This window comes from Amblyraja radiata, chromosome 20, assembly GCF_010909765.2.
Source record: "Amblyraja radiata isolate CabotCenter1 chromosome 20, sAmbRad1.1.pri, whole genome shotgun sequence".
NCBI lineage: Eukaryota > Metazoa > Chordata > Chondrichthyes > Rajiformes > Rajidae > Amblyraja > Amblyraja radiata.
Window position 1 is genome coordinate 13,076,288 of NC_045975.1, and position 25,875 is coordinate 13,102,162.

Genomic DNA, 25,875 nt, shown 5'->3' on the forward strand with positions numbered 1-25,875 from the left:
CTCAACCCCCAATACCATGTGCTCTAATTTTGCACACTAATCTCTTGTGTGGGACCTTGTCAAAGGCTTTTTGAAAGTCAAGATACACCACATCCACTGACTCGCCCTTATCCATTCTACTTGTTACATCCTCAAAAAAATCCAGAAGATTAGTCGAGTATCATTTCCCCTTCATAAATCTATGCTGGCTTTGACCGATCCTGTCACTGCTTTCCAAATGCGCTGCTATAACATCTTTAACAATCGACTCAAGCATCTTCTCCACTACCGATGTAAGGCTAACTGGTCCATAATTCCCCATTTTCTCTCTCCCTCCTTTCTTAAAAAGTGGAGTTACATTGGCTACCCTCCAGTCCACAAGAACTGATCCAGAATCGAGAGATCATTGGAAAATGATCACCAATGCATCCACGATTTCTCGGGCCACCTCCTTGAGTACTCTGAGATGCAGACCATCAGGCCCCGGGGATTTATCGGCCTTCAGTCCCAACAGTTTACCCAACACCATTTCCTGACTAATGTGGATTCCCTTCAGTTCCTCCCTCCCACTAAATCCTCGGCCCCCTAGTATTTATGGGAGATTATTTGTGTCTTCCTTATTGAAGGCAGAACCAAAGTACTTGTTTAACTGTTCTGCCATTTCTTTGTTTCCCATTATAAATTCACCTGCTTCGATTGTAAGGGACCTAAATTTGTCTTCACTAATCTTTTCCTTTTTTACATATCCAAAGAAGCTTTTAGAGTCAGATTTTATATTCCCCACGAGCTTTCTTTCATGCTTTTTTTACCCCCCTCTTAATTAACCCCTTTGTCCTCCTCTGTTGAGTTCTAAATTTCTCCCAGTCCTCTGGTTTGCTGCTTCCTCTGGCCAATTGATAATGCCTCTTCCTTGGATTTAAGGCTATCTTTGATTTCCCTCCTTAACCACGTTTTATTTTTTCGCCAGACAGGGATGAACAATTTTTGGAGTTCGTCCATGTGGTCTTTAAATCTTTGCCATTGCATCTCCACTGTCAACCCTTGAAGTGTAATTTGCCAGTCTATCCAAGCCAATTCCCGTTGCATACTTTCAAAGTCTCCTTTATTCAAGTTCGGGGCCCTAGTCTCTGAATTAACCATGTCACTCTCCATCCTAATGCAGAATTCCACCATATTATGGTCACTGTGGCCCAAAGGGGCCATTGCACAACAAGATCGCTAACTAATCCTTCCTCATTACACAATATCCAGTCTAGGATGGCCTGTCCTCGAGTCGGTTCTTTTACATATTGGTTTAAAAAACCATCCCGTATACATTCCAGGAAATCCTCCTTCTCAGCACTGCTAACAATTCGGTTGGCCCAATCTATATGTAGATTAAAGTCACCAATGATAACACACACACACGCACACGCATTTATACACATAGACACATATATATATATACACACACACTCTCTCTCTCTCTCTCTCTACACACCAGAGAGCACTCTCACAGTACACGCGTCAACTCTGCTGTCCTCGTTTAACTGCGATATTTTATTAATTTCCAGGTGCTTCAAGAGACGTTTCCCTGAACTGATAAGATCGTTACAAACCGCTTCTGCGACTGTGTGAAGCAAGTTTAACACACCAGGGCGCTTTGTTTTAACTGCCAGAACCTTTGTCTACACAACCCACCCCCACCTTCACTTCCACTGAAAACCTACTTATCTCTCTATTTCTCTCTCTCTCTCTCTCTTCCTGCTCTGACAAACGAGGCAGACCTGGAACACAAACCGTTTCTCCTTCCACAGACGCTGCCTCACTTGCCGAGTGTTTCGACCACTTTTTTCGTCTGTATTTAAGAGTCAAGACTTGTTGTTCTGAGGTTACGGTCGAGGCGGGGGTGCCAGGAAACTTTGCTCACTCACTCTTGCTGATGGATACGAGAACTCAATGTTGTTTTATTCAAAATCTGTTTTGAGCTTCCAAAAGAGTTTTGGACGTAATTCAAACTCTTAAATCAGCATCAACCAGCAGCATTTGGACACCTTTCTAAGCATAACTCAGAAAGAGTCAGCCGCAAGAGAACCAGTATCTGTCACACCCAGTTGCCTCACAATTCAACTATATTTTTGATACTATCGGGTGAATTATAACTCTGCTACGGACAAAACATCCACATCAGAAAACCTTTAGAGTGTAGAGCTGCACAGGACAGAAGCAGGCCCTTCAGCCCACCTTACCCATGCTGGCCAAGTTGCCATTTTGGGCTAGTCTTGGCTACGTTTGGTTATAACTTTCTAGACACTTCCTATCCGTTGATCTATCCAAATGTCTTTAAAAGTCATAATTGTACCCACTTTTCTTCCTTCCTCTGGTAGTTCATTCCAGATACAAACTACCCTCTGAAAAATTGCCCCCGGGGTCATTCTGAAATCTCGCTCCTCTCATGTTAAGCCTGTGCCCTCCAGTTTTAGAATCCTCTATCCTGGAAAAAAGACTGTGAGCGTTCACTTTATCCATGACCCTTGTGATCTTGTACACCTCAGTAAAGTCACCCCTCAGCCTCCTACACTCCAAAGAAAGAGGTCCCAGCCTATCCAACGTCCCCCTATAACTCAAACCCGCAAAACATCCTGGATAATTTGTTTAAGAAGGAACTGCAGATGCTGGAAAATCGAAGGTACACAAAAATGCTGGAGAAACTCAGCGGGTGCAGCAGCATCTATGGAGCGAAGGGTTTCGGCCCGAAACGTTGCCTATTTCCTTCGCTCCATAGATGCTGCTGCACCCGCTGAGTTTCTCCAGCATTTTTGTGTATCCTGGATAATTTCCTCTGCATCCTTTCCAACCTAATGACATCCTTCCTGTAGCTGGGATTTTCAGAAAGAGGGTTATTAGGTGTGGCGGAGTTTTGCCTTATTGCTGAATTCAGAGGCCTGATCCTGCAGTAGATTCTGCACAGACATGAAATGGTTAAACATCTGTCTCGACAAATGTTAACAAACCTGGAACACGTGGGCATGTTCTCAAACCACCATCAGAGATAAAGACTGCAGACCTGATTGTGTTTTGAAATGTGACATAGCTCCCTGTAATCTGCGAGATTAAATGAATCAAGGGAAGTTATGTCTTGGAGTAGGAGTTTTTTTTTTTTAAAACAAAGTGCTGGAGGAACTCAGCGGGTCAGGCAGCATCTGTGGAGGGAAATGAACAGGCGACATTTCAGGTTGGGCCCTTCTTCAGACTGATGGAGTAGCGGAGAGATAGGTGGCGGAGGGAGGCGAGGAGAAGGGGTGGGGCAAGAGATGGCAAGTGACCGGTAGATACAGGCGAGGAGGGGTTGATTGGAAGATGAGTCAGGTGGGGGAGGAAGGGCGGAGACAGAGTAACTGGGGCTGGAGTTGATAAGTGAAGATGACAAAAGGGTGCAGATGGTGGAAGCTGATGAGGGAGGGAAGTGAGGAGAGAAATGTCGAGCCAGATGGAGGGACGGTGGGTGGAAGGGAACCCCGGGGAAGGGAGGAGAAGCTGACAAATGGTGGGTGCAGAGTGGGGAGCAGTGGAAGATATCAGGTGAGGGAGGGGTAAAGAACTGGGTGATGGGGATGAAGGGAATGAGAATATAGGTTGTGTGGGAAGTGGAGCGGGGAGAGAGTGGGGAGGGAATAAGCGCCCAACACTTCTTCGGGCAGCTTGTTCCCTTTAAACACCAGCGGCCAGCCTCTGTGAGAACCTGCACCGCGAGTCCCCTTTAAATCTTTCCATCTGTCCCCTCTCAACTTAAACCCGTGCCCTCTAGTTTTAGACTCTCCTACGTTTGGGGGGGGGGGGGGGGGGGGGGGGGGAAGCCTGTGACTGTCAACTCTCAATGTCCCTCTTGATTTATTAAACCTCTTAAATGTCACCCCTCAGCCTCCTTCACCCCAGGGAAAACAGTTCCAGCCTGTCCAGTCTCGCCCTTATAACTCAAGCCCTCCAGTCCCGACCACCATCTTGACAGGCCTCTCCACACCCTTTCCAGCTTCATGGCCACCTTCCTGTACTGTGCTGACCAGAAATGAACAAGATACCCCAAGTGCGGTCTCACCAATAGTTTCATGTTCTTAAATTCTAGGAGCAGAATAAGGCCATTGAGCCCATCAAGGGATAGACAGAATTGACGTGGACAAGCTTTTCCCATTGAGAGTAGGGAAGATTCAAACAAGAGGACATGACTTCAGAATTAAGGGACAGAAGTTTAGGGGTAACATGAGGGGGAACTTCTTTACTCAGAGAGTGGTAACTGTGTGGAATGAGCTTCCAGTGGAAGTGGTGGAGGCAGGTTCGATTTTATCATTTAAAAATAAATTGGATAGGTATATGGACGGGAAAGGAATGGAGGGTTATGGTCTGAGTGCAGGTAGATGGGACTAGGGGAGAAACGTGTTCGGCACGGACTTGTAGGGCCGGGATGGCCTGTTTCCGTGCTGTAATTGTTATATGGTTATAAGTCTACTCCACAATTCAATCATGGCTGATCAATCTTTCCCTCTCAACCCCATTCTCTTGCATTCACCTCATTACCCCTGGCTGCCATACTAAACAAACGCTCAATAGGACGAGCCGTCTCCTGTAGCCAGTGGCCCGAGCCGTGACTGCAAGCAAGCCAAAGGCCCTCCTCACCACTCACTTCACCGACCCAGCATCTGCTCAACCCATTATACGAGAAATGTGCCTCTTGATCATTCTCTGAAGTGCCTCGGACGAGAGTGGAACCTATAAATACAGGAGGGAAAGCTGTGCATTGATAGCACACAACATCTTTCACTGTATCGCGATACACGTGACTATTGTAAACCAATACCAACACCACTACCGCTTATGGTCGGGCCATTTCCAGTACGGTTGCAGCAAGATGGACACAAAATGCTGGAGAAACTCAGCGGGACAGGCAGCATCTTTGGATAGAAACGTAGAAAATAGGTGCAGGAGTAGGCCATTCGGCCCTTTGAGCCAGCCCCGCCATTCAATATGATCATGGCTGATCATCCACAATCAGTAACCCGTACCTGTTTTTGCCCCATATCCCTTGATTCCGTTAGCCCTAAAAGCAAAATCTAACTCCCTCTTGAAAGCATCCAGTGAATTGGCTCCCACTGCCTTCTGTGGCAGTGAATTCCACAGATTCACAACTCGCTGGGTGAAAAAGTTTTTCCTCATCTCAATCCTAAGTGGCCTACCCATTATTCCTACACTACGACTCCTGGTTCTGGACTTCCCCAACATCGGGAACATTTTTCCTGCATCTAACCTGTCCAATCCCTGTCTGTCTGAAGAAGGCACTCGAGCCGAAACATCACCCATTCCTTCTATCAATATACAATACACAATAAGTGCAGGAGTAGGCTTTTAGGCCCTTCGAGCCAGCACCGCCATTCAATGTGATCATGGCTGATCATCCACAATCAGTACCCTGTTCCTGCCTTCTCCCCATATCCCCTGACTCCGCTATCTTTAAGAACCCTATCTAGCTCTCTCTTGAAAGTATCCAGAGAACTGGACTCCACCGCCCTCTGAGGCAGAGAATTCCACACTCACAACTCTCTGTGTGAAAAAGTGTTTTTCCTCATCTCCGTTCTGAATGGCTTACCCATTAATAATAATATAATAATAATAATAATATATCTTTTATTGTCATTGCACGTCAGTGCAACGAGATTTAGTGTGCAGCTCCACTGATGTACAAGAAAGGTAAATAAATACAATACATAAATAAACAAGCTGAATTGATTGACGTGACCATCTGAGGGAGACTGTCCAAAGGGGGTGGGTGGGGGGGCACTCATTAGGGCCGGTTCAGAGCCGCTATAGCTCTTGGGATGAAACTGTTCCTGAGTCTGGAGGTTCGGGCGTAGAAGGCCTTGTAACGTCTGCCGGAGGGAAGTAGTTGAAACAGACCGTGGCAGGGGTGTGATGAGTCCTTATGGATGCTGAGGGCCTTCCTGAGGCACCGCGTATGGTAGATGCCCTCCAAGGCTGGTAGCTCTGTCCCGATGATCCTCTGCGCTCTGTTGACGACGCGCTGAAGAGCTCTCCTCTCCGCCTCCGTGCAGCTGAGATACCACACAGAGATGCCATACGTTAGTATGCTCTCTGTGGTGCAGCGGTAGAACATTATCCAGAGATGCAGCCCATCCCGCTGAGTTACTCCAGCATTTTGTGTCTATCTTTGGTTTAACCCGGCATCTGCAGTTCCCTCCTACAACAGTTGCAACAAGTCTGCCTTATCTTTACTCTATTCAATAGTGACCACAGTCCACATTCTTTCCCCGTCACACATGGCTCCTAATCACTGACCTTCTGTTTCAGCGACTGTTCTCTCTGCACTGGACATTCTGCATCTCTCCCCATGTAGACACAGTTCTGTATATCACTTGTTATAAAGTGGACAACTTCCCCCCCCCACACACATTGCACTTCCTCTGCCACATGGATGCAAACCTACATCCATTGCAGGTTCATTGGCTGGTTTACTCCAAAGATAGGCACAAAATGCTGGAATAACTCCACGGATCAGGATATGTCAGAACATGGATAGGTAATGTTTTGGGTCAGGGCCCTTCTTCTGTCTAGAAATTTCAGATTCTTTCATCTGAAGAAGGAACCCGACCAAAAACGTCACCCATCTATTTTCTCCAAGGATGCTGCCTGACCTGCTGAGTTACTCCAACACTTTGTGTTTGTCTCACCCTGAGGATATACTTCAGTCTGAAGAAGGGTCCCAACCTAAAACATAGTCAGTCCATTCCCGCCACAGACATTGTCTGACCTGTTGAGGTCCTTCAGCTCTTTGTTCTGCTGGAGCTTTCAGCATCGTGCCAACATTTTGCTGTTCCACTGTGAAATATCCTCAATGTAATCCTACTTTGAAAAAGTTCTCCTCCTCTCTCTGATGAGGGGTCCTGTAAGGCCCTCTCTCACCGTCCCCCCCCCCCCCCCTCTGTGATTCCATGAAGAAAAATGTAACAAACGCCTTCCTCTCCTGCTCTCCGACCATGTCCTGACCCAGACTCACTGCAGCCTGAAGAAGGGTGCCGACCTAAAATGCTAGTTGGATTTCCCTGCATAGATGCTGCCTGACCCGCTGAACTCCTCAGGCACTTTGTGTTTTGCTCAAGATTGCAGCATCCGTTTCCATACGCTCCTTTCTTTCATCCAAGTCATTGACTTTGATGAAATTAGACTGTAGACTCGAGCCCTGTGGCTAGTTACTCATTACCAATATAAACAAATCCTTTACAGTGCCAGAGACCCAGGTTCAATCCTGACTACGGATGCTGTCTGTAAGGAGTTTATACATTCTCTCTGCCACCGCGTGGGTTTTCTCCGGGTGCTCCGGATTCCTCCCACATCCCAAAGATGTGTAGGTTTGTAGGTTAATTGGCTTCGGTAAATTGTAGTATGTGGGATAATATTAGTGCATGGGATGATCGCTGGACTCTGGGCCGAAGGGCCTGTTTTCACGTTGTATCTCTGACCTAAACGACTCGTTTTCCTTTGCGCAGTTTGTTAGTTCACTGATCCCTTGTCTATGCCACTCTAATAGCCCCAATTCTACGCAATTTTGTGGAGTAACCTTCAATGTGGCACCTTGCTGTATGCCTTCTAGAAATGCAAATATATTCATCTATGAGCTCACCTTAATCCACGCTGCTCATGCATTCTCAAAAGACCTCGAGCAAGTTTATGTCTGTGGGATTTACTCATGCATGATACGATTTGACTGTGCAGCACAAACAAGAGCCTTTCACTGGATCTCGGTACACGTGACAATAATAAACCATTATCAGCATCCAATCTGTCAAACACAGTTGTGAACACATTACTCTATTAGGACAGGACACAACGTGCTGGAGTAACTCAGCAGGTCAGGCAACATCTCTGGGGAACGTGGAATGGGTTCGCCTCCATCATTGACTCCATCTACACCACCAGCAAGGCCACCAGCATAATCAAGGGCAAGTCTCACTCTTCTCCCCTCCCACATCAGGCAAGAGGTACAGAAGTGAAAACGCACACCTCCAGATTCAGGGACAGTTCCTTCCCAGCTGTTATCAGGCAACTAATGCTTCCTATCACCAGAGTGGTCCTGACCTACCATCTACCTCATTGGAGAACCCCAGACTATCTTTTAACGGACTTCACTGGAATTTATCTTGCGCTAAACATTATTTCCTTTATCCTGTATCTGTACACTGTGGACAGCTTGATTGTAATCATGTATTGTCTTTTCACAGACTGGACAACATGCAACAAAATGGCTTTTCACTGTACCTCGGTACACATGACAATAAACTAAACGAGGTGATATTTTGAGACATGCGAGTTCTTACCAACATCTTGTGCAACCAGAGTCCTTGAGTCATTCAGCATAGAAACACGTTAAAGTCATTGAGAGATCCAGCATGGAAACTGGCCCTTCGGCCCATCATTCCAGACAATCATCAAGTACTCATCAACACTAATCACACTTGATCCATAGCTGTCCACGTGTGGGCCGATCAAAGACTCCGTCTAGATGATTCTCAAATGTTGTTAAGAGTTCCTGCCTTCATCTTCCACCCCACCCCCCAGAATGTGTTACAGATCCAAACTTCCTCAATTCCTCCTCACATCCCCTCGAAACTTCTGAGGCCCCGGCCCTCTGTGGTCTAAAACCTCTGCGTACAGTCGCTGCTGTATTTCTGACGAAGGTGGTGAGGCTTCAGTAGGTGGCAAGGCCTTCGAGGAGCAGTGGGAGGAAGAGGAAGGAGGCTACAGAAATGCAAGCTCCCTCTCTTCCACACAAGCCCCATCAGCAACAGCTGGACAAACCCAAGCCAGGCCAGCAGGGAGAAGTGGTTGGTCACCATGGCTACCGCACGGCCTAAACCACGCCCGCACACAGGCCCTACACAGTTTCCCAGACAGTTTAGTATAGTTTAGAGAGGTACAGTGCAGAACAGGCCCTTCAGCCCACCGAGTCCATGCCGACCAGTGATCACCCCGTACACTAGCACTATACTACACACCAGGGACAATTTCATCATTTTACCAAGCCAATTAACCTACAAACCTCTACGGCTTTGTAGTGTGGGAGGAAGCTGGAGCACCCGGAGAAAAGCCACGCGGTCACGGGGAGAATGTACAAACTTCATACAGACAGCACCCGTCAACAGGATCGGACCCGGGACTCTGGCGCTGTGAGGCAGCAACTCTACCGCTGAGCCACCGTGGCACCAGCAGAAACTAGCCCCTCCTCATTGTCAGAGCCCCCTCCCCACAGAGCCTAGCTGTAGCCTCAGCTGAGAGGAGAGGTGGTCTGGAAACACATTCCCCTGGGAATAGATGCTGAGAGTCCTTTCTCTGGTCAGAAATAGCTCACGCTCCATAAATGCACCCTGCCACACAGGCTGTGGTGCAGGGCTGGTGGAGATCAGGTTTGCTGGGGAGATTACACAGGCGGCAAGGGAGGTAATTAGTGAAGACAGACTCAAAGTGCTGGAGTAACTCAGCGGGTCAGGCAATGAATGAGTGGCCAGGACACAGGCAAGGGCAGCTGGAACACCTGGGGCGTAACGGCTGAGAAGAGAGAGCACCTCACTGCACCCACTCGCTAGACCACCCACCCCTCCTCACTGTATCCCACTCCCTGCTCCTACACCCCTCCCTATCTCTGGAACCCCCTCCCACCACTAAGCCCTTCCCTATCTCCACTCAAGACCTCTTCATCATCCCTGTCTGCATGCCAAGAGCTACCCAAGACTGCATTCAGGGTATCAGCCCTAAATCTCACCTTCCTAATTTAAAAAACTTCTTAAAACATCTGCTGACCTTCTTTTGATGCCCCGTCCTTGTACGAGGAGGTCTGGTGTCGAGGGGGGGGGAGGGGGGGGGGGGGGTCCAAGAGTGTTTAATTGTCATATGTACGCACAACTGAACAATGACATTCTTTTAGACTGCAGCCTAAAAGTCCCGTAAACTCAAGAACACACAGATAAGTATATAACAATCAATAATACAATGTTGATAACCTTAATAGAGTCATAGAGCTTGGAAACAGGCCCTTTGGCCCAACTTGCCCACACTGAGCAACTTGTCCCATCTACACTAATCCCACCTGCATGCATTTGGCCCATATCCATCTAAACCTATCCTGTTCATGTACCTGTCCAAATGTTTCTTAAACAGTGCGATATTACCTGCCTCTACTACCTCCTCTGGCAGCTTGTTCCATACTCCCACCACCCTTTGTGTAAAAAAGTTATCTCTTGGATTTCTACTAAATCTTTCTCCCCTCTCCTCACCTTGAACCTATGTCCTTGATTCCCTAGTATTCAGTGATACTAGGCAACCATACTAGGGCAAACAAAGACACAGTCCATGGAGGATCAGAGTTGCCTAGGTTTGTGTTGTGCAGTGTTCAGGAGCCTGATGGTTGCTGGGCAGAAGCTGCTCTTGGACTGCTGGGACGCTGCGATCACTCCTAGTGGACAGGTACAACGAGGGTGCAGTTAATAGATGCTGCTGTTGTATGCCTCTTCAATAACATTGTCCAACTGTGTACTGGCAGCAGGGAGTTCCTCCACACCCAGCCAACCTCCCCTGGGTTATAAACCACACAGGGTGGCACTGTGGTAGAGTTGATGCCTTACAGCACCAGAGACCCTGACTGTACAGTTTGCACGTTCTCCCCGTGACCGGTTTCCTTCCATACTCCAAAGACATGTAGGTTAATTGGCTTCGGCAAAAATTGTATATTCTCTCCAGTGTGTAGGATATGGCTAGTGTACAAGTGATCGATGGTCGGCATGGACTCGGTGGGCCGAAGGGCCCTGGTTCCCCACTGTATCTCTAAAGTCTAAAGATTATCCATGAGTTATATAGTGCAGAAATAGGCCCTTTGGCCCAATTCATTCTTGGCAGTTGAGATACTCCATCTAAACCTTTCCTTTCTATTTGCCTGCTCTAATGCCTTGTAAATGTTGTTATTGAAACTGCCTCAACTAAATAATCTGGCACCACGTTCCATATTCTGTGTGCATCACCTTCTGAATGAAAAAGTTGCCCCTCCGGTTTGTATTATATCTTTCCCCTCTCACCTTACAACTATGCTATTTGGTTCCTGATTCCCCTACCCTGGCAAAAAGGTTCTGTGCATTCACCCTATCTGTTCCTTTCATGGTTGTATACACCGCTAGAAGGTCAACCTCTCAGCCTCCTGTGCTCCCAGGAATAACATCCTGGCTTGCCCAACATCTCCCCATAGGTTAGGACAACGTCCTTATACCCAAGGAATGACACAGAGTGCTGGAGTAACTCAGCAGGTCAGGCAGCATCTTGCAGAACATGAACAGGTGACAGACGTTTCGAGTCAGGACCCTTCAGATTCCAGTCAGTCATACAGCGTGGAAACAGGCCCTTTGATCCAATTTGCCCACACCAACCAACATGTCCCATCTACACTAGTCCCACCTGTCTACATTTGGCCTAGTGTAGACTAATTGTGTCTAATTGTTTCTTTAACATTGCAACTGTCCCTGCCTCAACTACCTCCTCCAGCAACTTGTTCCATACATCCACCACCCTATGTGTGAAAAAGTTACCCCTCAGGTTCCTATTAAACCTTTTTCCCCTCCACCTTAAACCTATGTCCTCCGGTTCTCGGTTCTCCTAGGCTGGGCATGAGACTCTGTAGGTTACTCCAGCATGTTTTCATCTTTCCTTGGTAAACCAGCACCTGCAGATCCTTGTTCCTTCCATCCCAAGTTATTTCCAGCATTCCACAGGCCAACATTCCTCTACAATATAAGGTGCTCCCCAGTATCCCACTGACATCACAGGCTACAATTGTCAATCGCTCTCACTTGCTGGACACGTATGGGGCGCAAAGGGCTCGGGGTATCTGAAAGGGAGGGATGAGAGCGGCGCTATGGAAATCCAAGTTTCGTCTTGGTAGTGTTTAAAAAAAAAAATTTCCAATGTCAGTCGCAGCCACTGTCGCCTCCAACACCCCACACACACAAACTCCTGGAAAATCTCCCGCGGCGTCGCTTTATTAATAGCCGGCATCAGAAATAGTTCTTGCTGAGCTGTTTGTTCCTGAGAGGGTTAATTATTAAACAGCGGCACTTGGTACAAACCCAGCCCCATGGAGCCGAGGGATCCGGAAACTATCTGCCTTATGCCGGCTGCAACTACAAATAAAACATTAAAGCAACTGCAATCAATCTGGAATGAACAGACAGCGCCCGCCTGCCTGCCTGCCACTTGTTGAGAGTACACAAGTCAGGGAGCTTGTTGGTTTGTACTTACTGAGTTGCTTGTCAGCCGCCGCTCCTCGCAAAGGCTGGAGTCCCTGATAAAGAGTATTCGCTGCGACTGAGTTAGCACGTTGAAGTGTGTAACTGCGGACAGCACAGTGATATGGAGAGGCACTGTCTCCTGCCCTCTCTCTCTCACACACACACAAACAAGTTCCTCCCTCCCAGCTGTGCACTTTCGGGTTGGGCTGAGAGCAGTCACAAGGTGGGAAGTCTCTCGTATGCAGAACAGTACAACACAGGAACAGGCCCTTCGGCCCACAGCGTCTGTGCCGAGTGAAACCAACCTCCGGCTCAGACGAATCCCCAGTCTGAACAAGTCCCGACGCGAACTGTTGTCAGTCCAATCCCCCCACGGATGCTGCCTGGGCTAGCCCGGCCCGGCCTGGCCTGCTGAGTTCCTCCAGCACTTGTTTTTTTGCTCAGGATTCCAGCATCTGCAGTCTCTCCCGTCTCCATTAAACTAATCTCCTCTGCCTGCACGTAATCCAAATCCCTGCATATCTATGTGCCACTCTAAAAGCCTCTTAAATGCCACTAATATTTGCACCCACCACCACCACCCCTGACTGCCTGATCGAGGCACCCACCGCTCTCTGTGTAAAAGAAACTTTCCCCTCGCCCCTTAAAGATATGCCCTCTAGGCTTTGACATCTAGTCTTTACATCCTGGCAAAAAAGGTTCTGATTGTCTACCACATCTATGTCTCTCATAAGGTAAAATGCTGGAGAAACTCAGTGGGTGAGGCAGCATCTATGGAGCGAAGGAAATAGGCGACGTTTGTGAAGACATTATGTCTCTCATAATGTATGTTCTTCTATCAGGTCTCCCCTCAACCTCCGAATTTCCAGTGAAAACAATCCAAGTTTGTCCCGCTGAGTTACTCCAGCATTTTGAGGGGAGTCCGTATCTAGAATGAGCTGCCAGAAGAAGCTATAGATGCAGATATAATGTAAAATATATTCAAATAGGCTTTGAAGGGCTGTGGGCTAAATTCAGGCAAGTGGGACTAGCCCAGCAAATTGGACCAATCAACTTGGTCAGCGTCTACAAGATGGGCCAAAGGACCTGTTTTCGTGCTGTACAGCTCTATGACTCAGTGACTTTGGGGAAAGAAATCCCTCAGTTTGGGCAGCGCTAGAGACCCGGGTTCGATCCTGACTACGGGTGCGGTCTGTCCAAATTTGTACATTCTCCCTGTGACCACATGGGTTTTCTCCAGGTGCTCTGGTTTCCTCCCACACTCCAAAGATGTACAGGTTTGCAGGTTAATTGGCTTTGGTAAAATGGTAAATTGTACTTACTGTGTAGGATAGTGCTAGTGTACACTGGTTGGTGCGGACTCAGTGGGCTGAAGGGCCTGTTTCCATGCTGTATCTCTAAAGTCTAAAGCCTTGTATTTAAGTTTTCCCATGTCCTGGCCTGTACCAGTTGTACAGGGAGCAAGAACGGCCACATTGAGGGGGAAGGAATTCACCCAAGCTTCTCACTGTCGGGCACTTACTCCAAAGATGTCAAATGGACTTTATTACCATATGCACAAGTACAATGAGGTCCAGGTGGAATGGAATCCCTTGCTTGCACCAGCTTGCATCACAGATGCTTAGATTCAGGCAAGCACACAAAAACATAAATTATACATAAAATGAGCAAGTGAAAAGAAAATAACTGCAGGCAAAACATGAGTGCGAAACACAACGAGGGAACATGTACCTGGCAGTGCAAGAGGCACTCTCAGTGTCACTCGTCAACACAGGTGATGCTGTACTGAAGCTATTTCAGTCGTTCCCCACCACCACTTCAGTAAGGTGCACGCCGCTCATGCAGCTGATCATAGAACACACATACAGCAGGGAAACAGGCCCTTCAGCCCAACTCGTGCATGCTAACTAAGATGCCCCATCTAAGACAGTCTCATTTGCCGGCTTTTGGCCCCATCCCTCTAAATCTATCCTCTCCATCCATGTATCTGTCCTTTATATACTGTTCCCGAACTGCCTCAACTACTTCCTCCAGCAGCTCGTTCCATATACCCACCCCTTTCTGAGTGAAAATGTTGCCCCTCCGATTCCTGTTAAATCCTTCCACTATCACCTTAAACCTTTACCCTCTAGTTTGTGATTCTCTTACACTGGGATAAAGATTCAATGCCTTCACCTTAATTGTGCCCCTCATGATTTTATACACCTCTATAAGATCATCCTTCAGCCTCCAACGCTCCAAGGAGTATAGCCCTCATCCTGGGAAAAGACTGTGCATTCATCCTGTCTTGGAACATAAGAACGTGGGGGGGGGGGGGGGAGGAGTGGTTGGAGGTGCTCCTTTAAGGCGTATCTCTGCGTTACTGCAGGAAACACAGGAGCAGGTTTGACACAACAGGCTTCCCACAAACAGTCATTTATAATGAGCACATCTGTTTATGATCGCCGAGGGAAAGGAATACATTAGTGAGAATGTTCCTCCCCCCCCCCCCCCCCCCCCCGAAGATTCACCTGAAGGACGGGAGCAGTGGCGCAGCGCTAGAGTTGCCGCCTTCCAGCGTCAGAGACACGGGTTCGATCCTGACTGGGTTCGATCTCCATACACTTATCTGTGGAATTCTCTGCCTCAGAGGGCGGTGGAGCCAGCACCGCCATTCAATGTGAACATGGCTGATCATCCCCAATCAGTACCCCATTCCTGCCTTCTCCCCATATCCCCTGACTCCGCTATTTTTAAGAGCCCTATCTAGCTCTCTCTGCACCTATTGTCTAGTGTCTATTGTCTACAGCTGCTGTCTGTACGGAGTTTGTACGTTTTCCCCGTGACCACGTGGGTTTTCTCCGGATGCTCCGGTTTCTTCCCACACTCCAAAAACGTACAGGTTGTATAGACTATAGACAATAGGTGCAGGAGTAGGCCCTTCGGCCCTTCGAGCCAACACCACCATTCTATGTGATCATGGCTGATCATTGCAGGTCGATTGTCTTCGGTACAAATTGTAAATTGTCGCTAGTGTGTAGGACAATGCTAGTTTACGGGGATCACTGGTCGACACGGACTCGGTGGGCCGAAGAGCCCGTTTCCACGCTGTATGTCTAAACTAAACATAAACTAAACTAGGCAAGAGTTTGGTTTGACGATGCTTGAGTTAGTCAGAGTCCTGCAGTGCGGAGCTCCCTCAGCAACTTGCCCCAGGCCTGGATCATGAGCCACACCTTCCCCGTCAGAACACATTAGCACCACCAGAGCTGCAGCCAGTGAGTCATGGAGCTCCTCCGCACGGAAACAGGCCTTTCGGCCCAACTTGTCCATGCTGACCAAGTTGACATTCTGGGCTAGTCCCACTTGCCTGCATTTGGCCCATGACCATCTAAACCCTTTGCTGTCCATATATAAATTGAAGATGAAAGACACCACAATTACTGACCTCTCCACCATCGAAGGGATCTACAGGAAGTGCTGCCACAAAAAAGCAGCCAATATCATCAAAGGCCCACACCATCCTGGCCACACTCTCATCTCGGGAAGAACATACAGGAACTGAAAACTGTGACCTCCAGGTTGAAGAATAGCTTCTGCCCAGCAACCATTGGTGTCTTGACCACTGAACAACACTAACCTCAGCAACCATGATCTTCCATGGACTGTGTCTTTGGTTGCACTACAGACATTAATTTTTGCATTATTATGGTTATCCAGTATCATGGTTATTAATTTTTAGTATTATTGATGATTATACATTTATCTGTTGGTTACTGTGTTTACGGGCCTGTTAAGCTGTGGCAAGTAAGAATTTGTAGGAATTTCAGCACCTGATTGTGCGACACAGTTGCGCAAGGGTAGAGCTGTTGCCTAACGGTGCCAGAGACACAGGTTCAATCCTGACTATGGGTGTTGTCTGTACGGAGTTTCTACACTCTCCCTGTGAACGCGTGGGTTTTCTCTGAGTTCTCCGGTTTCCTCCCACATTCCAAAGACATACAGGTTTGTAGGTTAATTGGCTTGGGTCAAATTGTAAATTGTCCCCAATGTAGTGCTAGTGTAAGGGGTGACCGATCGCTGGTCAGTATGGACTCGATGGGCCAAAAGGCCTGTTTCGCACTGTAACTCTAAGTCTAAAGTAAAGGAAAGTAAAGTTCATTATTATGTTGTCGATACATATGACAATATGTACTGATATTACTTTTGCCTCACTTATAATGATTCAGGGAGGATCGTACAGTGCTGACAACAAATTACTGGAGAAACTCGGCAGTTCAGGCAGCATCTGTGGAGGGAAATGGACAATGTTTTGGTCCGGGACCCTTCCTCACTTGACTGACATGACTTTTAGTGAATGGGAGGGGCCTGGGAAGTGTTGTGCAGCAGTGGCACCCAGCAAGACGAGTACATCGCTCACTGAAGGTGGTGAAGAAGACTTTTGGCACGCTGGCCTTCATCAGTGAGGGCATGGAGTGGAGAAGTGCGGATGTTGTATTGCAGAAGAAGGATCCTGACCGACTGAGTTCCTCCAGCACTTTGTGTTTTGCTCAAGGTTCCAGCGTCTGCAGTTTCTTCTGTCTCTAGAGGTATGTGATGTTCTACTGAGTGTGGCCATCTTCATATTACTCCTCCTCCAGACTGCCCCTGTGGATAAACTCTGGTACTACAGCACTGCGTCGACCATGGCCAACAAACAGGGAGCAATTCAACATAGTACATGTATATCTCCATGGAGGAAGACACAGATTAACTCCTGGAAGTAATGGAGTGGAGTGAATGTGCGCTCAAGAGAATTAGCATCAGTGACATATCAGTACTGGAGAAATCAATGGGAGGAGAAGGGGATGATTTCCCAGCTCGACTGACAAGGTTCTGCATGTCCGCTGCTCTGGAAGGTTGGATAACATGGGATCCAGAGCCAAATAATTGGATGTCCCATGGCCTGTTTTGGTCGGAAGCAGAGGGTGGAGGTGGAAGGCCGTTTTTCAGCATCTGAAGAAGGGTCTCAACCCGAAATGTCACCCATTCCTTCTCTCCAGAGATGCTGCCTGTCCCGGTGAGTTACTCCAGCTTTTTGTGTCTATCTTTGGTTTAAACCAGCATCTGCAGTTCCTTCCTACACAGCTTGTGACTAGTGATGTGTCTCAGAGATCGGTGCTGGGCTCATTGCTGTTTGTCATCTGTGTCGAGGCTGGGTTAGTAAGATCACACTTATCGTCAACAGTGAAGATGGTCATCAAGAATTGCAACAGGATCTTGATCAGCTGGGCAAGTGGGCCGAGGAATGGCAAATGAAGCTTAATTGCAATGAATATATTTTGGAACGTTAAACCAGAGTAGGAACTTGTTTAAGAAGGAACTGCAGATGCTGGAAAATCAAAGGTACACAAAAATGCTGGAGAAACTCAGCGGGTGCAGCAGCATCTATGGAGCGAAGGAAATAGGCAATGTTTCGTGCCGAAACATTGCCTATTTCCTTCACTCCATAGATGCTGCTGCACCCGCTGAGTTTCTCCACCATTTTTGTGTACCCCAGAGTAGAACTTCATGGCAAGACCTCGGGGAGTGTCGGAGGGCAGAGAGAGAACCAGGAATATACGTTCACCGTTCCCTGAAAGTGGTGTCACTTGTTGGCAGGTTGGATGAAGAAGAGTGTTGGCACGCTGGCCTTCATCAGTCAGGGAACTGAGTCTGGGAGTTTGGATGTTGTGTTATTGTTGTACATGGCATTGGAGAGGCTCGACGTGGAGTATTGTGTTCAAAGTTGGCCGCCCTGCAGTAGGAAAGATGCCATCAAGCTGGAAAAGGTGCGGAGAAGATTTACGAGGATGTGGCCATGACTCGATGGCCTGAGCTACGGGGAGAGGTTGGGCAGGCTAGGACTTTATTCTTTGGAGTGCCGGAGGCTGAGGGGTGAACGTATAGAGGTATATATAATATATAATTACCCCTGTTTGCTGCCTGTACATACAGTATGACAATTAAACACTCCTGACTCTTGATGTTAGGCAGTAACAGGACACAATAGAAGGTGTGAACTATGTAGAATTGTCAGTGATTCACCCACAAGTGGCAAAATAGTCTCCAAACGATCTATTTATACAACAATACGTAATATCTTTAGAATAAACACGCAGGTTTGTTTTTTAAATGTCTATCTCGTGGCAACGGCAAAGAAATGTTGTTGGTGGAATAATCAGATTAAGAGGCTAAATTCTCAGAAATGCTGAGACTATAATGACTAGAAAGTGGCTGAGATTTGTAGCTTGCCTAGTGAGACTGGCTCAGCAGGTGGCCAGCTGACTGTACAGCTTTCTTTGTCAATAAATTCCAAGAGAATTTTCAAAACATTAAAATAAGCACAGGTGGAATAAAGCAGATCAAAGACTTTGCTTCTTAATATCACGTTCTGACATAGAGGTGAGGCCGTGCTGTACATTCTCATCTTTGGCAACCCACCAGTCATTTAAACCCCCACCCTCCCCGCACCTTCCCCATAACCCCCGGGGTGTGGTGGAGACCCCCCACCCTCAAAATAAGGGAAGGGATCCCACGCCAGTAGGCCAAATGAGTGGCAAGGGTGGGGGATAAATTTGTGAAATTTGAGCAATGTATGTAGACTGTATTGAATAATTTGTATAGCCTCCGAAAATGTCGGATTAATTTTTTTGCACGGTTCATGAATTGTATATATTTATTACCTGAATAGTCTATTTTAAAATAAATAAATAAACAACCACCCCTCACCCTCCCATAACCCCCCCTCCCCCCACCCTCCCATAACCCCCCCTCCCATAACCCCCCCTCCCCTCACCCTCCCATAACCCCCCCTCCCATAACCCCCCTCCCCCTTCACCCTCCCATAACCCCCCCTCCCCCACCCTCCCATAACCCCCACCTTCCACTCACCCTCCCATAACCCCCAACTTTTTCACTAAGAGGGCAGTGTGTTTATGGAAAAAGCTGCCAGAGGAAATAGGTGAGTCAAGTACAAAAACAATTCAAAGGCCTTTGGACAGGTACGTGGATAGGAAAAGATAAAGGGGTATGGGCCAAACGTGGGCAAATGGGACTGACTTCGACTGGGCATCTTGGTGGTCGTGGACAAGTTAGACCAAAGGGCGTGTTTCAGTGTTGTATGACCCTATGACAATAATTCCCTTTGGAAAGCTTGTGTTGAACCTGCCTCCACCACCCTTGCAGGCAGCTCGTCCACAATCACCGCAACAGAGGGCGGCACGGTGGCGCAGCGGTAGAGTTTTCTGCTTCACAGCGGCAGAGACCCGGGTTCGGTCCTGACCAAGGGTGCTGTCTGTATGCACGTTCTCCGGATGCTCCGACAGTCCAAAGACGTGCAGGTGTGTAGGTTAATTGGCTTCTGTAAATTGCCCCTAGTGTGTAGGACATAGAACTAGAGTATGGGCGATTGATGGTCGGTGAGGACTCAGTGGGCAGGAGGTCCTTTTCCATGGTGTATCTCTAAGCTAAGCTCTAACTTGCTTTATTTCCAAGCCCTCTGGCCCTTTTGCCAATCTCTCTGGTTACCAACACTCCAGTTTCTGCAAACACGTTGTCTTTTACTTCATCGATCAAATTCCCCCTTGGTTGTCAATGTCTCTATCAAGTATCCTCTTAACCTTCACTGCTGCACGTCACATAAGTAAGTTCTGCATTTACAAAGCTCGATAAACAAGGTTGATATTTCTAGCACTTGGGATACTGTTCAAGAACAGGAATTTCTGGCCTGCATACTCAAGATTCTTCCGTGCCATCACCTCTTTGATTGCCCGTCTCTATTTTCGGTTTTATCTGCTAATGTAACACTCAGATTCGCGCTGTTGCCATTGAGACGATGCTTTGACCTTCTCCAGCTTTGCAAAGTCAATCTGAGGCGGGAAGAGGAACGTACCAGCAGTTCTCAGAAGTTAAAGCGAATGTACGCAGCTGGTGTTTACCGCTCAAACAGGTGACTGGAGCTACGTACCAAGGCCAAGAATGTCCACCCATCTGACAATCACCCTCCACCGATCACTTGGCAGGCTTTGTCATGCCCCCACCTCTCTCCTCCAGCTTTCTCTCCCCTTCTCAAATCAGTCTGAAGACCCAAAGGGTCATCTGCCCATTCCTTCCACAGATGCCGATGACCCTCTGAGTTCTTCCAGCACTTTGTTTCATGCTCAAGATGTAGAACATGCTGCTTTAATCCACTGCCATCAGAAGGTAAGAGATTTATTGGAGATTTGATTCAGTTGGCTTAGGAGGAAGTAGCGGGCTAAAGGGAAGGGACTTCCTCAATCCTCAGTCATTAAGAAGGAACTGCAAATGCTGGAAAAATCAAATGTAGACAAAAAATGCTGGAGAAACTCAGCGGGTGAGGCAGCATCTATGGAGAAATGGAGTGGGCGACGCTCCCATAGGGAAAGGACACAAGAATCAGGCTGATGGGCCGCAGGTAATGTATGCTCCACATGAGTCCCTGGCAATGTCTACCTTCAATATGATAGTCTGACCACCAACCAACCCTCCCTTAGTCCCATAGCCGGGATTCCCACCATCAATGTCCTGGAGGTCATCGCCAGCCAGAAACTCGATCGGATCAGGGATCCAGACCCTGTGGGTCAGAGGTCGGGTATCCCTCAGTCAGGGACTCGCCTGACATTCCAATATCATCAAAAGTTCACACCACCCTGGCCACGCTCTCATCGTGCTGCTATCACCGGGAAGAAGGTACAGGAGCCTGAAGTCTGTGAGTTACAGGTTCAAGAGCAGCTTCTTCCCAACAACTTCAGGCTCTTGAACACTGCACAACGCTAATCTCAGCAACTAAGATCTTCTGTGGACTATCTTGGGTTGTACCAGAAGCTTTAGTTTCACTTTGTTATGGGCACCTAATATTATGGTTATTAATTTATTGTATTCTTGATTTTTTTTCTACTTTATGCTTTAGATTTTAGAGATACAGTGCGGAAACAGGCCCTTCGGCCCAACAAGTCCACGTCAACCAGCGATCACCCCGTACACTAGCACTAACCTACACACAGTGACAATTTAAAATTTGACCAAGCCAATTAGCCTACAAACCTGTACGTCATTGGAGCGTGGGAGGAAACCAGAGCATCCGGAGAAAAACCACACGGGTCAAAGGGGAAAACGTAGAAACTCCATACAGACAGCACCTGTGGTCAGTATCTAACCCGTTTCTCGGACACTGTAAGGCAGCAACTGTACCTCTGCGCCACCATGCCCCCTTAAAGCCTTCGTGACTTCAAACCAACTCAGAGCAGTTTCCAGTCAATCACCTATCTTGTCCTGAAGGAGGAAACTTCAGCAAGTAGTTTGCAAACATTTCAAAGTAATGACCAAGTTGTCGGTTCTACAGTTACTCAACCAAGGCATAAATATTGACCCATGTTCAGTGGAGATCTTAAACAGCTTCATATAATAACAATGGGTCTTTCATCCATAACTGGGATACCGGAAGGAGCCATTGCCTCATCTAACAATTCTCAAGCAAAACTAAAACCAATTGTTGTTAGTCTGCAAGAAAGACATAGAGCTGTACAGCAGAGAAAAGACCCTCTGGCCCACCTTGTCCATGTCGACCAAGTTGGCATACGAGGCTGATTCCATTTGCCTGCATTTGGCCCTCTAAACCCTTCCTATCCATATGTCCCCTCAAATGTATTTTTAAAGTCATAAAGGTATCCTCTTCTCCAGCTTCCTCTGGCAGCTCATTCCAGATATGGACTCTCCTCTGTGGTCCCTCTTAAATCTCTCCCCTCTCACCTTAAGCCTATGCCTTTTAGTTTTAGAATCCTCTACCCTTGGTACCCTTGGTAAACGTGTTCACGTTATCCATGCACCTCATGATCTTGTAGACCTCAATGAGGTCACCCCTCAGTCTTCCAGGCTCTGGAGAAAAAAATGCCAGCCTACCCAACCTCTCCCTATAACTCAAGCCCGCAAACTTGGGTAATATCTGGCGTAGAAAGGAACTGCAGATGCTGGTTTAAACCAAAGATAGACACAAAATGCTGGAGTAACTCTAGAGGGTCAGGCAGCACATCTGGAGAGAAGGAATGGGTTACGTTTCAGGTCGAGACCCTTTTTCGAATATCTGGTGTATCTCTTCTGCACTCTTTGCAGCTTATAGACGGGTGTTCACAATACTCCAAGTGTGGTCGCACTGACCTCCTTGAGGAATCTCGCTACGACTCTAATACAGAATCTTGGCACACGCACACGCGCATACACACAAACTCACACACACACACACACGCACGCACACACACACGCACTCACACACACACGTACTCACACACACATACGCACTCACACACACACACGCACTCACACACGAACTCACACACACAAATGCACACACACGCACTCACACACACACACTCACACACACATACGCACTCACACACACACATGCACACACACGCACTCACACACACTCACACACACATACGCACTCACACACACTCACACACACGCACTCACACACACACACACATTCACACACATTCACACACTCACACGCATTCACATGCACTCACACACACACACATGCACACACACACACACACACACGCATTCACATGCACACACACACACACACACACACACACACACACACACACACACACACACCCCCCCCCCCTCGGGCTGAAGTTTTTCCCAAATTGCCACGCTGACTTCACCTCTGAAATACTTTGTTGGCCGTAAGTTCTTTGAGACTCCCTGCAGAGGTTGGAAGATGTTACACAATGTCTCTTAAATTAAATGAAAACTTCTGAACGTGACGAAGATTTTCAGCTCCCTGTAGCCGGTCACAATGTGCTGCAGAATCTAATGAGAAATCTCCGAGCAAGCTGATGATGAAGAGAGGTTATATCTGATGAGCCAGGAACTAGCTCACCAAGAAATGCAAATCCTGGCTCAGTATGAAGATGGATCATTTGAGGTATCATCAGCATATAAACACATGTTTGGAAGATGAGCCTTCAGAATGAGTAGTTGTTTTATCTGTCAGACATCACTGAGACCACCCCAGGGAGGTTGTTCGTCAGGCAGATCGTAGTCTCTGGTGAAGAGGGGCTGCGTGCCAGGCACTGATTGAGGGACAGAGCAGACGTTGTGGGCCGAAGGGCCTGTTCTTCTGCGGTACTGTTCTATGTTGCATGGAGGAGGAGGGCTGTGGTTATTGGAGGTCAATTGACACAGATCCGGGACATCCCTGGGCGGCACAGCAGTAGAGTCGCTGCCTCACAGCGCCAGAGACCCGGGTTCGATCCGGACTACGGGTGCTGTCTGTACGGAGTTTGCAAGTTCTCCCTGTGCTCCGATTTCCTCCCACACTCCAAAGATTGTGGGTTAATTGGCTTCAGTAAAATTGTAAATCATCCCTAGTGTGTGTGTGTGTAGGAAAGTTCGATTGTACAGGGTGATCGCTGGTCGGCGTGGACTTGTCGGGCCAAAGGGCCTGTTGCCGCGCTGTATCTCTAAAGTCTAAAAATGTTCTTCAGCTCAGTGTTTTGGCTGAAGGAGTGGGGAAATGCAGAGCAGCAGTGGTACAGTGTGGATGGGGACGGGAGATGTGAAGGCCTTCCTTCCTCAGGCCTGACAAAACCCTCCCCCTTTCACTCAGTACTTGGTTTTGGGACATTTTCTCCACACAGGGATATAACTTGTTGATGTCACGCGTCTGAGGTTAGACTCCCAGAGTGCAGATCACTGACACAGGGGGTGGAAATCGCAGTCTGCGTCTGTCCCCACGAGAGGTGATCTCATTGAAGCAAACACAATCCTTACAGGACTTACAAGTGGGAGCATGTGGAGGTTGTTATCCCTGGCTTGCTATCTGCATCGAGCTGCCAGAGGAGGAGGTGGAGGCAGCAACAATAACATCGTTTACCAGGCATCTGTCCAGCAGGTACTTGAATGAACAGAGCGAGAGGAGATTAATGTAGGTAAATGAGATTGGTGTAGATAGACCCAATGGTGTCAGTATAGACACAGAGGGCCGAAGGGCCTATTTCCATGCTGTACACAACAACATAGAACAGTACAGCACAGGAACGGGCCCGTCAGTCCACAATGTCCTGTACAAGTTGCCAAGATAAACTAATTTCAATTGTGTGGGCGTTCCAGTTTCCTCCCACATCCCAAAGACACGCAGGTTTGTAAGTTCAATGACCGATGTAAAATTGCCATTGGTTTGTAGAGAATGGCTGATGCTGGATGATAAGGAAAATGTGATAACATGGAACCCGTGTGAACAAGTGATCGATGGTCGACATAGACTCGGTGGGCCGAAGGGCACGTTCCCATGCTACATCTCCCTAAAAATCTCATCTCTGCCTCTCCATGTGGCCCATATCCCTCCGTTCCCAGCAGATGCTGGAATCCTGAGGAACTCAGCGGGTCGGACAGCATCCCAGGAGAGAATGTTAGCGGTTCAAAGTCAGGGGTCATCCTGGGCGGAGAGGAGAGGAAATCTCTTCAGAAGACGTGTTGAATCTCGGGAATTCTCATGGCTGCGAGTTCTCACACCCATTGCTTGCGTGAGTTTAAGGCGACAATTTTTTTTTAACGTTAGAGGAATCAGGAGATATGGGTGTAATGCAAGGGTTAAAACATAAGTTGTATTTCAAATAAAGCTGTTTGCTGGCAGCCCCCCAAGCAAACCTGAGGAAGACAATTGGGTGCTTTGAAAAATAATATTGCTACTTAGACGACGAGCAAATCGTGCAGCTTCAAGGACATGAAAAAGTAAGACGAGACAAACATTTCTTCCCAGAGAATCATTTAGCTCAACTAAACAGCCCCTGCTCCCATCTCTAGTTGAAGAAACATAGTGGACTGTCGAAAAGACACAAAGTGCCGGTGACTCATCACACATCATCCCTGGGGAACATGCTTCAGTTCAGAAGAAAGGTCTCGACCTGACTCATCACCAACCCTTGTTCTCCAGGGATGCTGCCTGACCCTTCTGAGTTACTCCAGCTTTTTGTGTCTTTCGTTGGTAAGCCAGACACTCTGGTTCTCCTTTGGAAGTCTCCGAATTGGAAGCCGTGCGTTCAAATCTTGCAGAAACCAGAAACTGCAGATGTGTTTAAGAAGGAACTGCAGATGCTGGAAAATCGAAGGTACACAAAAATGCTGGAGAAACTCAGCGGGTGCAGCAGCATCTATGGAGCGAAGGAAATAGGCAACGTTTCGTGCCGAAACGTTGCCTATTTCCTTCGCTCCATAGATGCTGCTGCACCCGCTGAGTTTCTCCAGCATTTTTGTGTAAGAAACTGTAGATGTTTGTTTACAAAAAAGACACTGGAGTGCTGGAGGAGCTGAGCAGGTCTAGCAGCATCTCAAGAATACATGGATATTTCGGGATCAGTCTGAAGAAAGGTCCCGACCTGAGACGTCACCTATCCGTGTTCTTCTGAGATGTTGCCCGACCTGCTGAGCCGCACCAACACTCTGTGTCTGCTTCGGTTCAAATCTTGCTCCTGGGACTTGTTTGGAGATACAGCGTGGAAACAGGTGCCTTCGGGCCAGCGCGTCTGCGCCGACCAACGATCGTCCTGTACACTAGTTC

At 47.8% G+C, this 25,875-nt stretch overlaps 1 protein-coding gene across 1 annotated transcript in view; it reads right to left on the reverse strand.

Moving 5' to 3' along the window:
• LOC116984601 (F-actin-monooxygenase MICAL2-like) overlaps positions 1–12,614 on the reverse strand; it is a 172,120-nt gene extending 159,506 nt beyond the window's left edge. The window contains exon 1 of the mRNA XM_033038833.1: positions 12,301–12,614. The gene's annotated coding sequence lies outside the window, so the exon portion shown is untranslated. The remainder of the gene's footprint in view (positions 1–12,300) is intronic.
• Positions 12,615–25,875: the final 13,261 nt, after the last annotated feature.